Source organism: Ranitomeya variabilis, chromosome 1 (genome assembly GCF_051348905.1).
Source record: "Ranitomeya variabilis isolate aRanVar5 chromosome 1, aRanVar5.hap1, whole genome shotgun sequence".
Lineage (NCBI taxonomy): Eukaryota > Metazoa > Chordata > Amphibia > Anura > Dendrobatidae > Ranitomeya > Ranitomeya variabilis.
In genome coordinates, this window is record NC_135232.1 from 1,108,636,239 (window position 1) to 1,108,653,598 (window position 17,360).

The following is a 17,360-nucleotide window of genomic DNA, read 5'->3' on the forward strand; positions in this document are numbered from 1 at the left end:
ACCTGAAGGGTTAATAAACTTCTTGAATGTGGTTTTGAGCACCTTGAGGGGTGCAGTTTTTAGAATGGTGTCACACTTGAGTATTTTCTATCATATAGACCCCTCAAAATGACTTCAAATGAGATGTGGTCCCTAAAAAAAAATGGTGTTGTAAAAATGAGAAATTGCTGGTCAACTTTTAACCCTTATAACTCCGTCACAAAAAAAAATTTTGGTTCCAAAATTGTACTGATGTAAAGTAGACATGTGGGAAATGTTACTTATTAAGTATTTTGCGTGACATATGTCTGTGATTTAAGGGCACAAAAATTCAAAGTTGGAAAATTGCAAAATTTTCAAAATTTTCGCCAAATTTCCATTTTTTTCACAAATAAACGCAAGTTATATCGAATAAATTTTACATTTAACATGAAGTACAATATGTCACGAGAAAACAATGTCAGAATCGCCAAGATCCGTCAAAGCTTTCCAGAGTTATAGCCTCATAAAGGGACAGTGGTCAGAATTGTAAAAATTGGCCCGGTCATTAACGTGCAAACCACCCTTGGGGGTGAAGGGGTTAATAAAAATGAACTTGGACTCATACCTTCATTGTGTGGTGCTGAAGAACTCTGGAATGCAGCAACCTGAGCAAAACTTGATTTCACAAGTGAGTGACTGGCAATGTACACACATTACTCAGATTGGACATCATGTTTATGTAGCGGAGTGCCAGGGAGTGGAAATACAGAAGCCCCTCGCCATGAATACCACCCTGGCCCCCGTTACAGGTTTTTCTAAGCAGCTGCCTATTACTCTAAAAATGAAAATAGTGGAGGCCCACAAAGCAGGAGAAGGCTATAAGAAAGCAAAGCATGTTCAAGTTGCTCTTTCCTCAGTTGAAAATATAATTAAGAAATAACAGTTAACAGGAAGAGTGGATGTCGAGATAAGATCTGGAAGACCAAGCAAATTTCAGTGAGAGCTGCTCGTAGGAACACTAGAGAGGCAAATCAGAACCCACACTTGACTACAAAAGATCTTCACAAAGATTTAGCAGACTCTGGAATTGTGGTACATAGTTCTACTGTTCAGAAACTCCTGCACAAATATGGCTTGCATGGAAGAGTCATCAGAAGAAAACCTCTCCTCCGTCCTCACCATAATATTCAGAGGCAGAAGTATGCAAAATAACATATAACCAAGTCTGATGCATTTTGGAAACAAGTCCTGTGGACCAACGAGGTTAAAATAGAACTCTTTGGCCACAATGATCAAAGATATGTGTGGAGAAAAAAGGGCACCAAATTTCAGGAAAAGAACATCTCATCAACCAATAGGCATGGGGTGGATCAATCATGCTTTGGGGTTGTGTGGCAGCCATTGGCATAGGAAACATTTCATAGCTAGAGGGAAGGATGGGTTCAAAGAAATTTCAACAAATTCTTGATGCAAACATAACACCATCTGTAAAAAAGCTGAAGTTACAAGAAGATGGCTTCTACAAATGGATAATGATCCTAAGCACACTTCAAAATCCACAATAGACGACCTCAAAAGGCGCAAGCTGAAGGTTTTTCAATGGTTCTCACAATCCCCTGATCTGAACATCATTGAACATCTACAGTTAGGTCCATATATATTTGGACAGAGACAACATTTTTCTAATTTTGGTTATAGACATTACCACAATGAATTTTAAACAAAACAATTCAGATGCAGTTGAAGTTCAGACTTTCAGCTTTCATTTGAGGGTATCCACATTAAAATTGGATGAAGGGTTTAGGAGTTTCAGCTCCTTAACATGTGCCACCCTGTTTTTAAAGGGACCAAAAGTAATTGGACAGATTCAATAATTTTAAATAAAATGTTCATTTCTAGTACTTGGTTGAAAACCCTTTGTTGGCAAGGACTGCCTGAAGTCTTGAACTCATTGACATCACTAGACGCTGTGTTTCCCCCTTTTTGATGCTCTGCCAGGCCTTCACTGCGGTGGTTTTCAGTTGCTGTTTGTTTGTGGGCCTTTCTGTCTGAAGTTTAGTCTTTAACAAGTGAAATGCATGCTCAATTGGGTTGAGATCAGGTGACTGACTTGGCCATTCAAGAATATTCCACTTCTTTGCTTTAATAAACTCCTGGGTTGCTTTGGCTTTATGTTTTGGGTCATTGTCCATCTGTAGTATGAAACGACGGCCAATCAGTTTTGCTGCATTTGGCTGGATCTGAGCACACAGTATGGCTCTGAATACCTCAGAATTCATTCGGCTGCTTCTGTCCTGTGTCACATCATCAATAAACACTAGTGACCCAGTGCCACTGGCAGCCATGCATGCCCAAGCCATCACACTGCCTCCGCCGTGTTTTACAGATGATGTGGTATGCCTTGGATCATGAGCTGTACCACGCCTTTGCCATACTTTACTCTTTCCATCATTCTGGTAGAGCTTGATCTTGGTTTCATCTGTCCAAAGAATGTTCTTCTAGAACTGTGCTGGCTTTTTTTAGACGTTTTTTAGCAAAGTTCAGTCTAGCCTTTTTATTCTTGATGCTTATGAGTGGCTTGCACCGTGCAGTGAACCCTCTGTAGTTACTTTCATGCAGTCTTCTCTTTATGGTAGATTTGGATATTGATACGCCGACCTCCTGGAGAGTGTTGTTCACTTGGTTGGCTGTTGTGAAGGGATTTCTCTTCACCATGGAGATTATTCTGCGATCATCCACCACTGTTGTCTTTTGCATTGATGAGTTCACCAGTGCTTTCTTTCTTTCTCAGGATGTACCAAACTGTAGATTTTGCCACTCCTAATATTGTAGCAATTTCTCGGATGGGTTTTTTCTGTTTTCACAGCTTAAGGATGGCTTGTTTCACCTGAATGGAGAGCTCCTTGGACCGCATGTTTACTTCACAGCAAAACCTTCCAAATGCAAGCACCACACCTCAAATCAACTCCAGGCCTTTTATCTGCTTAATTGAGAATGATATAACGAAGGGATTGCCCACACCTGTCCATGAAATAGCCTTGGAGTCAATTGTCCAATTACTTTTGGTCCCTTTAAAAACAGGGTGGCACATGTTAAGGAGCTGAAACTCCTAAACCCTTCATCCAATTTTAATGTGGATACCCTCAAATGAAAGCTGAAAGTCTGAACTTCAACTGCATCTAAATTGTTTTGTTTAGAATTCATTGTGGTAATGTCTATAACCAAAATTAGAAAAATGTTGTCTCTGTCCAAATATATATGGACCTAACTGTATGGCTAGTCCTGAAAATCTCACAGAATCAGAAGAATTTTCCAAGGAGAAATAGATGAAAATCCCTCAAACAAGAACTGAAAGACTCTTGTCTGGCTACAAACAGTGTTTACAAGCTGAGACACTTGCAAAAGGGGGTGCTACTAGCTACAAACCATGCAGGGTGCGCAAACTTTTGCATTGGCCAATTTTCCTTTTTGTAATTTTTAAAATAAAAAAAATGAAAATATTTATATATATATATATATATATATATATATATATATATATATATATATATGTTTGCCTAAAATACAAAGAAAATGTGTCATCTTTAACTTTAAGTCTTACAGAGATCAGTTCTTCAACTTGCTTAACTTCCATTTATTCTTCTCCTTTAACTGTTATTATTATTATTATTATTATTTATTGTTATAGCGCCATTTATTCCATGGCGCTTTACAAGTGAGGAGGGGTATACATAATAAAAACAAGTACAATAATCTTGAACAATACAAGTCATAACTGGTACAGTAGGAGAGAGGACCCTGCCCGCGAAGGCTCACAATCTACAAGGGATGGGTGAGAATTGTTACTCAATTAACACTCGGTAGCTTCAGGTAAAGCAAATAAATGGTCTTTAACCCCTTTCTGTCATTAGACGTACTATTCCGTCCATGTGGGGTGGGCCCTACTTCCCAAGGACGGAATAGTACGTCATACGCGATCGGCCGCGCTCACGGGGGGAGCGCGGCCGATCGCGGCCGGGTGTCAGCTGCATATCGCAGCTGACATCCGGGACTATGTGCCAGGAGCGGTCACGGACCGCCCCCGGCACATTAACCCCCGGCACACCGCGATCAAACATGATCGCGATGTGCCGGCGGTGCAGGGAAGCATCGCGCAGGGAGGGGGCTCCCTGCGGGCTTCCCTGAGCCCCCCGCAGCAACGCGATGTGATCGCGTTGCTGCGAGGGTCTTACCTCCCTCCCTGCCTGCTCCAGACCCGGATCCAAGATGGCCGCGGATCCGGGTCCTGCAGGGAGGGAGGTGGCTTCACAGAAGCCTGCTCAGAGCAGGCACTGTGAAGCAGCCTGCACTTCTCGCAGATCGGTGATCTGTCAGAGTGCTATGCAAACTGACAGATCACCGATCTGTATTGTCCCCCCCTGGGGCAAAGTAAAAAAGTAAAAAAAAAATTTTCCAAATGTGTAAAAAAAAAAAAAAAAAAAAATTATTCCAAAATAATGAAAAAAAAAAAATATTATTCCCATAAATACATTTCTTTATCTAAATAAAATAAAAAAAACAATAAAAGTACACATATTTAGTATCGCCGCGTCCGTAACGACCCGACCTATAAAACTGGCCCACTAGTTAACCCCTTCAGTAAACGCCGTAAGAAAAAAAAAAAAAAAACGAGGCAAAAAACAACGCTTTATTATCATACCGCCGAACAAAAAGTGGAATAACACGCGATCAAAAAGACTGATATAAATAACCATGGTACCGCTGAAAACGTCATCTTGTCCCGCAAAAAACGAGCCGCCATACAGCATAATCAGCAAAAAAATAAAAAAGTTATAGTCCTGAGAATAAAGCAATACCAAAATAATAATTTTTTCTATAAAATAGTTTTTATCGCATAAAAGCGCCAAAACATAAAAAAATGATATAAATGAGATATCGCTGTAATCGTACTGACCCGACGAATAAAACTGCTTTATCAATTTTACCAAACGCGGAACGGTATAAACGCCTCCCCCAAAAGAAATTCATGAATAGCTGGTTTTTGATCACTCTGCCTCACAAAAATCGGAATAAAAAGCGATCAAAAAATGTCACGTGTCCGAAAATGTTACCAATAAAAACGTCAACGCGTCCCGCAAAAAACAAGATCTCACATGACTCTGTGGACTCAAATATGGAAAAATTACAGCTCTCAAAATGTGGTAACGCAAAAAATATTTTTTGCAATGAAAAGCGTCTTTCAGTGTGTGACGGCTGCCAATCATAAAAATCCACTAAAAAACTCGCTATAAAAGTAAATCAAACCCCCCTTCATCACCCCCTTAGTTAGGGAAAAATAAAAAAATTAAAAAATGTATTTATTTCCATTTTCCCATTAGGGTTAGGGTTAGGGCTAGAGTTAGGGCTAGGGTTATTGCTAGGGTTAGGGCTAGCGTTGGGGGCTACAGTTAGGGTTGGGTCTGAAGATAGGGTTAGGGTTTGGATTACATTTACGGTTGGGAATAGGGTTGGGTGTGTCTGGGTTAGAGGAGTGGTTAGGGTTACTGTTGGGATTAGGGTAAGGGGTGTGTTTGGATTAGGGTTTCAGTTATAATTGGGGGGTTTCCACTGTTTAGGCACATCAGGGGCTCTCCAAACGGGACATGGCATCCGATCTGAATTCCAGCCAATTCTGCGTTGAAAAAGGAAAACAGTGCTCCTTCCCTTCCGAGCTCTCCCGTGTGCCCAAACAGGGGTTTACCCCAACATATGGGGTATCAGCGTACTCAGGACAAATTGGACATCATCTTTTGGGGTCCAATTTCTCCTGCTACCCTTGGGAAAATACAAAACTGGGGGCCAAAAAATAAGTTTTGTGGGAAAAAAAAGATTTTTTATTTTCACGGCTCTGCGTTGTAAACTGTAGTGAAACACTTGGGGGTTCAAAGTTCTCACAACACATCTAGATAAGTTCCTTGGGGGGTCTAATTTCCGATATGGGGTCACTTGTGGGGGGTTTGTACTGTTTGCGTACATCAGGGGCTCTGCAAATGCAACGTGACGCCTGCAGACCAATCCATTTAAGTCTGCATTCCAAATGGCGCTCCTTCCCTTCCGAGCTCTGTCATGCGCCCAAACAGTGGTTCCCCCCCACATTTGGGGTATCAGCATACTCAGGACAAATTAGACAACAACTTTTTGGGTCCAATTTATCCTGATACCCTTGTGAAAATACAAAACTGGGGGCTAAAAAAATCATTTTTGTGAAAAAAATAATAATTTTTATTTTCACGGCTCTGCGTTATAAACTGTAGTGAAACACTTGGGGGTTCAAAGTTCTCACAACACATCTAGATAAGTTCCTTGGGGGGTCTAGTTTCCAATATGGGGTCACTTGTGGGGGGTTTGTACTGTTTGGGTACATCAGGGGCTCTGCAAATGCAACGTGACGCCTGCAGACCAATCCATTTAAGTCTGCATTCCAAATGGCGCTCCTTCCCTTCCGAGCTCTGCTATGCGCCCAAACAGTGGTTTACCCCCACATATGGGGTATCGTCGTACTCAGGACAAATTGCACAACAACTTTTGTGCTCTAATTTCTTCTCTTACCCTTGGGGAAATAAAAAAATGGGGGCGAAAAGATCATTTTTGTGAAAAAATATGATTTTTTATTTTTACGGCTCTGCATTATAAACTTCTGTGAAGCACTTGTTGGGTCAAAGTGCTCACCACACATCTAGATAAGTTCCTTAGGGGGTCTACTTTCCAAAATGGTGTCACTTGTGGGGGGTTTCAATGTTTAGGCACATCAGGAGCTCTCCAAACGCAACATGACGTCCCATCTCAATTCCAGTCAATTTTGCATTGAAAAGTCAAATGGCGCTCGTTCCCTTCCGAGCTCTGCCCTGCGCCCAAACAATGGTTTACACCCACATATGGGGTATCAGCGTACTCAGGACAAATTGCACAACAATTTTTGGGGTCCAATTTCTTCTCTTACCCTTGGAAAAATAAAAAATTGGGGGCGAAAAGATCATTTTTGTGAAAAAATATGATTTTTTATTTTTACGGCTCTGCATTATAAACTTCTGTGAAGCACTTGTTGGGTCAAAGTGCTCACCACACATCTAGATAAGTTCCTTAGGGGGTCTACTTTCCAAAATGGTGTCACTTGTGGGGGGTTTCAATGTTTAGGCACATCAGGGGCTCTCCAAATGCAACATGGCGTCCCATCTCAATTCCAGTCAATTTTGCATTGAAAAGTCAAATGGCGCTCCTTCCCTTCCGAGCTCTGCCCTGCGCCCAAACAATGGTTTACACCCACATATGGGGTATCAGCGTACTCAGGACAAATTGCACAACAATTTTTGGGGTCCAATTTCTTCTCTTACCCTTGGGAAAATAAAAAATTGGGGGCGAAAAAATCATTTTTGTGAAAAAATATGATTTTTTATTTTTACCGCTCTGCATTATAAACTTCTGTGAAGCACTTGTTGGGTCAAAGTGCTCACCACACATCTAGATAAGTTCCTTAGGGGGTCTACTTTCCAAAATGGTGTCACTTGTGGGGGTTTCAATGTTTAGGCACATCAGGGGCTCTCCAAATGCAACATGGCGTCCCATCTCAATTCCAGTCAATTTTGCATTGAAAAGTAAAATGGCGCTCCTTTCCTTCCGAGCTCTGCCATGCGCCCAAACAGTGGATTACCCCCACATATGGGGTATCAGCATACTCAGGACAAATTGTACAACAAATTTTGGGGTCTATTTTCTCCTGTTACCCTTGGTAAAATAAAACAAATTGGATCTGAAATAAATTTTGTGTGAAAAAAAGTTAAATGTTCATTTTTATTTAAACATTCCAAAAATTCCTGTGAAATACCTGAAGGGTTAATAAACTTCTTGAAAGTGGTTTTGAGTACCTTGAGGGGTGCAGTTTTTAGAATGGTGTCACACTTGGGTATTTTCTATCATATAGACCCCTCAAAATGACTTCAAATGAGATGTGGTCCCTAAAAAAAAATGGTGTTGTAAAAATGAGAAATTGCTGGTCAACTTTTAACCCTTATAACTCCGTCACAAAAAAAAAATTTTGGTTCCAAAATTGTGCTGATGTAAAGTAGACATGTGGGAAATGTTACTTATTAAGTATTTTGCGTGACATATGTCTGTGATTTAAGGGCATAAAAATTAAAAGTTGGAAAATTGCGAAATTTTCAAAATTTTCGCCAAATATTTGTTTTTTTCACAAATAAACGCAATTTATATCGAAGAAATTTTACCACTATCATGAAGTACAATATGTCGTGAGAAAACAGTGTCAGAATCGCCAAGATCCGTTGAAGCGTTCCAGAGTTATAACCTCATAAAGGGACAGTGGTCAGAATTGTAAAAATTGGCCCGGTCATTAACGTGCAAACCACCCTTGGGGGTGAAGGGGTTAAATTGATCACAAAAAATATTCCTGTGCCTATGAATAATCTTGTGCTTACATAGGCCACCATTTTCACAATATTATTTAACCCCTTCATTACATGATGATTTTCGTTTTTTCCTCCCCTTTTTCCAAGAGCCATCACTTTTTTATTTTTCTGTCAATATAGACATATGAGGGCTTATTTTTGCAGGGCGAGTTGTACCTTATAATGACACCATTAATTCTCCCAAATATTGTACTGGAAAATGGGAAAAAAAATTCTAAGTGCTGTCAAGTTGCAAAAAAGTGCAATTTCACAAGTGCTTTCTACGTTTTTATTTACCATGTTCACTATATGGTAAAACTGACCTGGCAATATGATTCGACGGGTCAGTTTACAGTATGAGTATGCAGATACTCAACATATATTGATTTTTTTTTTAATTTAAGTGGTGAAAAAAAAATTGGACAGTTACAGCTACAGGCTGGCTCTCTACAGCAGACACCCGGCTGTCGTGTCAACCCATTGGCACCCTATGATCACGTCACAGGTGCGATGGTGGGCGCGTGGAATGACATGCCCCTCTGCTGACACGTGTTAAGTGCCACTGTCAGAGATTGACAGCGAGATTTAACAGGTTAATAGTGCAACGCCCCAGAGTCTTGGTCGTTGCAGTAATGTCATTCTTCCACCAGGGGGAGTGATATTACGTCTGGAGGCAATAAAGGAGATCTCCTGTCCAGGTATCACAACCACACTACAAACTTCACACTCCAGGCCGCCAGGGGGAGCTAAGCTTCTATCTATTAGGGCACTCCTCACAGTTAGGTAAAAATGGTGGTTTGGTTAGGAAGTTAGACAGTCAGAACCCGAGAGGGTCTGGGGAAGCTGGCTGGAGGGAGAGAGAGCCAGATCCAGGCTGCTGTCTGCGGAGGACAAGGGTCCACGGAACTGCGCCTGCCCCACGTGCGGCAGCATCCAAAGAAAGAGACACGAAAGGGAATTGTGTTGCAGTGAGTGAGAAACAAAGTCATAGCAAAAGGAGAGGAACATCAGAGGGAGACCAGCTAGAAGCAGGCTGCCTCCTTCTGAAGCACAGTACCGGTAGCCAGAACACCGAGGGAGTAAGGATCTCTATGCTTTACTTCAGAGACTGGCAGGACAGTCGATTCCACGTTGGCTGCCCGACCATATACCCAGGAGGCACAGTGGCAACTTGTGGGGGCTGGGGCGTCTCTAGGGTCCCTATAAAAAGCCTCAGGCCACCAGTCATACGGGTTTGTCCTATCCGTCAGGGGGACAGAGAGGAAGAGACTTAACATCTACAATAGTTGTGAGGACCTTACCGAGTTGCTCAGCAGGGAGGTACTACAATGCACAGGCGCTAGAGGATGGCTATTGAATTCCACCTGGATAAGGGGACTCCGGATTTGCCTTTAGGCCGGCCGGACTCTGCCTACCCTGTGATCTGGTGCCCTGGACTGTGGATGCTGAAGCCTTCAGTAAAAGTTAAAGAGACTGCAACCTTGTGTCCTCGTTATTCACTGCACCTTACATCATCCACCATCACCATCTACACTTCTGGGAAGCCCTGGGGATACACTTCACCTGTGGGAAGGTATACCATCTAGCTGCCATAACATCACCCCAGCGGACCCCTAAGCAGCGTCGGTCACTCTGACCGAATACCTCAGGTGGCATCACGAATATTATCCTATAAACTCTCGTCCTTTCTTTGCTGGACGCCCCTCAAAGGGCCACGGACCGGGTCAGGCCACCGTGACATCCCCCGAACCGAAGGACCCGGTACTGAGTACCCCATTGCCCTGACGTGGGGGCGATCAAATAGCAGTGAGCGAAGCTCCGATCCACCCATGGCTGTTAGAGGCACATGATTGCTGATTAAAGCAGCTATCATGTTCAGGGAAAGATGAGGGCTCGCAAAGGCAAGAGATGCAATATATGACGTAAGTTTACATCATATCTTAAAGGGGTTAAATCAAGTTATTTTTTACATGTTGAAGAGATTACACAGGCTTTAAAAAATAATGGCTTATCCTAAGGTTTAAAATAAAATAATACAATTTTGTTCTCACTATAGTCACTGAGCCTCTCCCTGGTCATTATAAAGGGTAAAATGCACAACATTGCTGCTGCAATTCCACAGCAAATTTGCAACTGAATAACCATCAATGTCTTCATATGAGCAGATTTGTCAGTAACTTAAAATAATGATACATGTGAACCCACCTTTACGGATTTTAATTTAAATATTTCATGTCACCCATGAGAACCTATGAATTTTGGAATCTGAACGTCAATTCAATCACATACACTATTTACCATAAACAAAAATAAAATAAAGAAATTTATATTGGAAACCAGGAAATACATTTTAAAAATTGCATCTTTCTGTGTTTTTCGAGGGAGGTTTTTTTTTGCATTTTTCTAACAGAGTACTGCAGTTCAATGTCCAGGTATTGAGAAAAATATGTGACACTCACCCACAAATAAGAGTTTCTTAATGTATTAAATCCAGAGGCCAAATAGGATGAAAACAAGGAGGATATGCAGTACTCAGGGTTCAACTGTTTCACCTCATCAGATGCTTTCTCAAGTGTCTAGGAGCCTTGAGAAATCATTTGAAAATGCGAAACGGCCATAGGTTGAGTACTGCGTGTCCTCCCTGTTTCTATTGCTATGATTTTTTTCTGTTTTTGGTGAGTGTCATAGCTTCTTCTCTACACAAAGATGTTTATGGACTCTTTCATTTTGTTATAGAGCACCACCATAACACTTATTAGCTGTTGTAACTTAGGCCCTGGATTTTTCGCCTGAAGAGCAGTACCGACCATCCCTCTTTACTTGGCATTTCAATTTCACTTATCAGACCCTTAAAAATTAAATTCCTGCTTCTTAAAAAAAATTGTCACCCAGATCTGTGGAACCTTTTGCCATAGCCACGTGTCGGAATTCGACCTGTTTTAGTTTTGTTAAAATTAGAGATGGTGCATGGAATATTACTTAAGAAAATACTCTTTTCGGCTGCCAACCTGTATTTACATCTGTAATTGTCTTCTGGATACACATGGCAGCTCGGACACACGGCTCAGGTTTACTTAGTTAGTCTGAGATCAGGATCCAGATGTTGCAAAACATAGTATGCCACTCAGTCATAATTAAGTCAGATCTAATATGCGCTTGTCAGGAGCTATTGACCTTCACTGGTGATGTTGAAATAAAAGCTTTGATACTCTAGAAGACGTTTAAGGATTTTTGACGGAATAATGTCAAAGGTTTGCCTGTTTTGGCAGGATATTAGCTCTTGAGATTCTAATGACAAATGTTTTTGGCCTAATCTAAAACAACAATGAAATTGTGATATTTCAACTGAGATGTCTAATGTATAGTATCTTTTTACTCTTGTGGGTTTCACAAAAATCCAGGAACCTCTAAACACTTAAAGTCTTCAAGGTGACATTAATGATACTCAAACATTCCACTGCTGAAATATTACCAACATGAGGAGATTTTAACCAGTTTAAGATCATTAGAAGTAACTATTATATTACAGGTGTACGGTATTATCTCAGATTGAACTGGTAATGAGAGAAGACAAACCTATTGTATATGTCATCTTTCATCAGTTTGTGTTTCTTTCAGTTTTATTTATGACCATAAAAAGTACAAATAAAATGACTAAAAACTAACAGAACGGAAAATGTAAAAAAAAAAAGAAAAATAATTACAGTAATTTAGGTCTTTAGTCATGGCTCCTTAGTAACAATAGTTTTAAAATTACAATTTTAATGATATCTAGAGATAAGCGAATTAATTTAAGTGAAATTAAATTCTATTTGAATTTTACAAAAATCCAGAAAATGCGGATTTTTTTGTTATTCATTTCTGCACAGATTCAGCATAATGGCGGCCGCTGGGCGACATGTTTCTGAATAGTAAAAGTCCATAAAAATGTAAAAAAAAATCCTCATATTGACCTCAGCACTCAACTCTCTGGTCCCTTCCTTCCTCACTGTCACCTATCCAGTCCTCGTTGCATCTGTGATTTGCCGTCGGCTGCAGTTAAATCTCCGGAAAACCCCAAAAAAGATGGACAATTGAGCTAAAAATATAGAAATTTATTAGAAATATTCTAAAAAATGTATCAAACAACAATAATAGATAAGCAATGATACAAGACACAATAGAAAGTGAAAGGCAACACTCTAGTGCCACGTACAGGAGAAAAATCTCTGGCAGGATACTAAAATATAGCCAAAAAATGTATTGAATAAATTACTCTGCAAGATGATGGTAGAGGTTACAATTATCACATCAGGTCTATAGAGCCAATAAATAAAAAACTGAGTATGAGGTGTCCGTGGAGCTTGTAAGGTAGCTGATTAGAAATACATAAAGTATCAGAAGAACAATTGTTATGCCATATATAGAGTATACAATCAAAGTGATAGATTCTAAAATTTAAAATATACGGATTACCCTTACAAGGTATCAATCTTTTGTGGGATAGCTGCAAAGATAAGAAGGGCTCATATAGCTAGACTAGATTAAAGACAGGTTCATATGCATACTAAAGTTGTAGTAAAGTGCAAAGTGCAGCCTCTAAATAGGTATACAAAGGGAAATCCAATATGGTAGAAAAACTACACATGCAATAACCAAAATCTGCGAACCAACCTGCTGCTGTACGTGGGAGGGGAAGCCCCGACGCGCGTTTCGCAAAATTGCTTCCTCGGGGGGTGTTAGTGTAAGGGTCCAAAGGACCTGCTTTCATACCAAATAGAGTAATAGAACACAGCAGCTGTAATGGCGCTCCGGGCCTCCCACGTTGATGTCATGGCATTCGCTGCAACCTTAGACCTTAACCCAGAAGCCCAGACCTAGCGTGAGAGGCCCAGGGATTTCAGAGAAGCTGACGGCGATCTGAAGATGCAAGGAATACCAAATAGGTTATAGAGAGGAGTGGAGAGGCATGAGAGGTGAGCAGTGATGTCAGTGTAAGGATTTTTATATTTTTACATCTTAATTAGTCTCCGGGGTCTGGAGAGACACTAGAGCAAAATAAGGGACTTTAAAGAAGCGCTCCCACTAACTTTTTTATTCATTATGTGTGTGTGTGTGTGTGTGTGTGTAAATGCATGTTATTTAGTATGAGTGTATTAATATACTTACTTATCGCCACTTTCTTCAGTGTCCTCCGCCATTCTTCTCTTCTTCTCTATGACGTCACCGCAGTTCTGACGAGCCGGGTCTTCATATGCACTATGTGTGAGCCGGAAGTCTCTTTTTCGGTGAAAGCCTATGGAGCGTCGTTCTGCTGCTGCACGGGATTTCACTGTAAAATTTGCTTCCGGGTCATGCAGAGCGCAACATGACCTGGCCAGTCTGCAGAGCAGTGATGTCACAGAGAAGAAGAGAAAAACGGCGCTGGACAGCGGAGAAAGCGGCGGTAGGTGAGCATACAGTATTAATACACTCACACTACATAACAAGCATCTACACCCACAATCAATGAATAAAAAAGTTAGTGGAATTACTTCTTTAAATTCTTGAATAACTTCTCCACAATTCAAATTTGTAGGAAAAAACTATGAGTATTCAAAACATGACTGCTCCACTCATGTCATGTCTAATCATATCGCTTTCATGAAAACAATGGCGTAGCATTAACTTCCAAAATAATCCGGTGGCATAAATATCAAACAAACCTGTTGCTGATGCCTACACAACAGTGTATATACAGTGCAAACGTTTTAGGCATGAAAAAATACTTTAAAGTAAGAATGCTTTAAAAAATAGAAGTGTTTGATTTTCTTTATCAATTAACAAAATGTAAAGTGAACGAACAAAAAAGAAATCTAAATCAAATAAATATTTGGCATGACCGCCCTTTGCCTTCAATGTATGAGACTTAAAACTGAGTGAGGAACAGCCAAACTCTGCTGCAAGGTAAGGTTGTGGAACACTTTTTCATGTCAAATGTCATTACTATGGAAAGACTGAGCACAGCAACAAGGCGCAAGGTAGTGGAAGTGCATCAGCAAGGTCTCTCCAAGGCAAAGATTTTAAAACAGACTGGGTTTCCAAGATCTTTTGAAGAAGCACCAAGAAATGAGCCAGTGAGGACCATAAACACAGTGTTTTTCCAAAGAAACAATGCCAAGTGTCTCAACTATGTGCAAAAACATACTAACTGTCATGCAGAAGATTAGCAGCATGTGTTTTGGATTCATAAGTACAACATTTTAATATTTGCCTGTAACAGAAGGTAGTTTGTTCACCAGAAGGTAAGAATAGTACAATAATGAAAGTCTGCAGGCAATAGTGAAGCATTGTGATGGTTTGAATATGAATTACAGTAAATGGAGTTGGGGGGTTGGGGGTTTGGTCAGGATTAATGGTTCCCTCAACGTTGAGAAATACAAGGGGATAATTATCCACCATGAAATACCATCGGGAAGTGGTTTGACTCCAAATTTATTTTGTGGCAGGCAGCACAACGACAACAAACATACAGCTAATGTCATTAGTAACAATCTTGAGTGTAAAGAAGAACAAGCCCTGGAAGTGATGACATGGCCCAAACAGAGTCCATATCTGAACATCATCAAATCTGTCTCGGATTAAATGAAGAGACAGCAGGATTTGGACAAGCGACATCAGCAGAAGATCTATGGTTGGTTGTCCAAGATGTTTGAAACAACCTCCTTGCCGAATCCCTTCAAAAACTGTGCACATATATACCTAGAGGAACTGATTCTGTTTTGGGGTGGACACCCCAAATATTAATCTGATTTACTGTAGACATCTTTGTTTATTCATCCAGTTTGCATTCTGTTAAGTGATAAAAAATAAACTATTAACACTTCTATTTTTAAAACAATTCTTACTTTGCAGCATTTCCTCCACATCTGTCTAACACTCTGCATATACAGTAACTGTATATCTTTAAAAGACTGAGACCTACAAGATGAAGGATGGACATTGATGCAGCCTGGAATTTTGAGGCAATGGAGAGGGGGGCACCACCATGTAAGTGAGCTAGGTGATGTTGTTAAATCCAGTGAAGACCTTCGAGATGGTTTGGAGCATTCATTCACCAGCTCATTAAACATTGGTGTCTAACCTAACAAATGCTTGCTTAGATTAATTAACTCTAATATCCTCACGCATTTTGTAACATGTTTTATCATGGGATGACCATCCAGTTTCCAATAGGAGTGATAATCAATCCTCCTCGTATTTTTGGCCATGTAGTGTTTTTTTGAGCAAAATATTCAAGAACTGTCATAACTTCAAGCTTTCCAATTGACCTGCAAATTTGAGCAAAATATTTGGTGACTTTTGAGAAAGGACAAATATAAATATCTTAATTTTGCCTTTTCAATTAGAAGATTTGTGATGACTTCCTCCAGGATATACTACTTAAACCTCATAATTGGAAGGAGGGAGATGAATAAATTAGGAGGCAAGAGATACCAAACCTTTGCTATCCTAAAGAGCAAAAAAATAATTTCTCCCAACATGTATATTTCCATGGTAGAGGGTTTTTTTACCCTCCAAAGATGTGGAATGATGCACCCTAATGCTGATAAAAGTGGCAGATAAGAGCCGGTAATATGGATTGGTTTGACACCAAAGGGGTTAGTGTGGATGAATATTGAGAAGGCTGGGAAACATTTGATTGGTCTGTGTAATTGTGAGGCCATAACATCTCCATCACTACGCCTGTGTGCTTTGGAAGCCAGAGTAGTATGTTCACCAGGAACCATGGGTGGTTTGGAAGTTGGAGCAACTTGTTTATCACAAGAGACAGCAAGGTGAGCTAGAGACAGCAGTGAGTGAAAAAGGGCATTTGGACATGCTCTGCAGTAGGCCACCTGGTATCTGTTTGGTAGAATCATAGATATGAGATGCTTTTGTGGGATTACCTAGAAAGGCATGGAGTGTTAAAGGAAGCAGACTGTAACCTGACTAGCTCAAAATAGTCTAGCCAAAATAAGAGTCAAAGCTATATTAGCTTTTGGGCTCTGTGTTGCTGTCACTAAAGTGATTTGCGTGAACATTCTGTCAGCCTTGGGAGAAGTAAGGACATGGGGCACTACTGAGAGCTGTGAAAGATGTCAGTCCAGAAGAGAACCAAAGTGGTTTGAGTTATAGAAGGTATCAACCCTGAGTAGACCACTTGTAGAAATTATGCCGTATGGGAGAGACCAGTAAGTAATGGGTAGCAGATTAGCTACCAACGACCTGTGAGGTGGCCTGTTTTTTTGTGTGGTGAATGTTTTAACTGCTAAAAGTTCGATGACAAAACTTGCCCGTTGAGTTGTCAATTTCATTGAGACAACTTCCAGAGAATGATATAAAGACAAAACTATCCTTGGGCCTGTGTGAAGTCAACATTGACTTGCTTGTGTTTTTAATACGGTTCAAGTTGTAATCTTGAACATTCAACATTTCTGCATCTCCAGGGTTGAATAGAAACTTACTGTTCAAGCATAGTAGTGCCACCTTCTGTCTATTAAAATCAACAAATAAGTCAATGAATAAAGTAATATATTCTTTTTCATTAATTTCAGTCTGTCACTAAGTCGAAAGTTGCACAGTTTTCACTCTTATTTTATTCCAGCTGCTGCCCTGAGTTTTCCATTTATTGCATTTTTCGTTATTCCATCACATGGTTCCATAGATCTGAGCCTTTTTTATTTAGAACTAGATTTTATTTTCTTTGCCAAAGGGGTGTTTCTTACAGGATTCCCTGGGGATGTGCCCTTTAGGCTGCTCTGCATTACTACTTTGTGAGCAATACCCACCTTTAGCACTGAATAAAAAAAAGCCCATATCTCTTGAACTTTATGCCTGATTTATAAAAAAAATACAATAAAAAGAATACTCGGAGGAGATGCAGAAATACAATAACAGAGAAAACTGGCCACTTTGGCATAGTGATAGGTCTTCTTTAAAGGTTAACATTGAGCCACA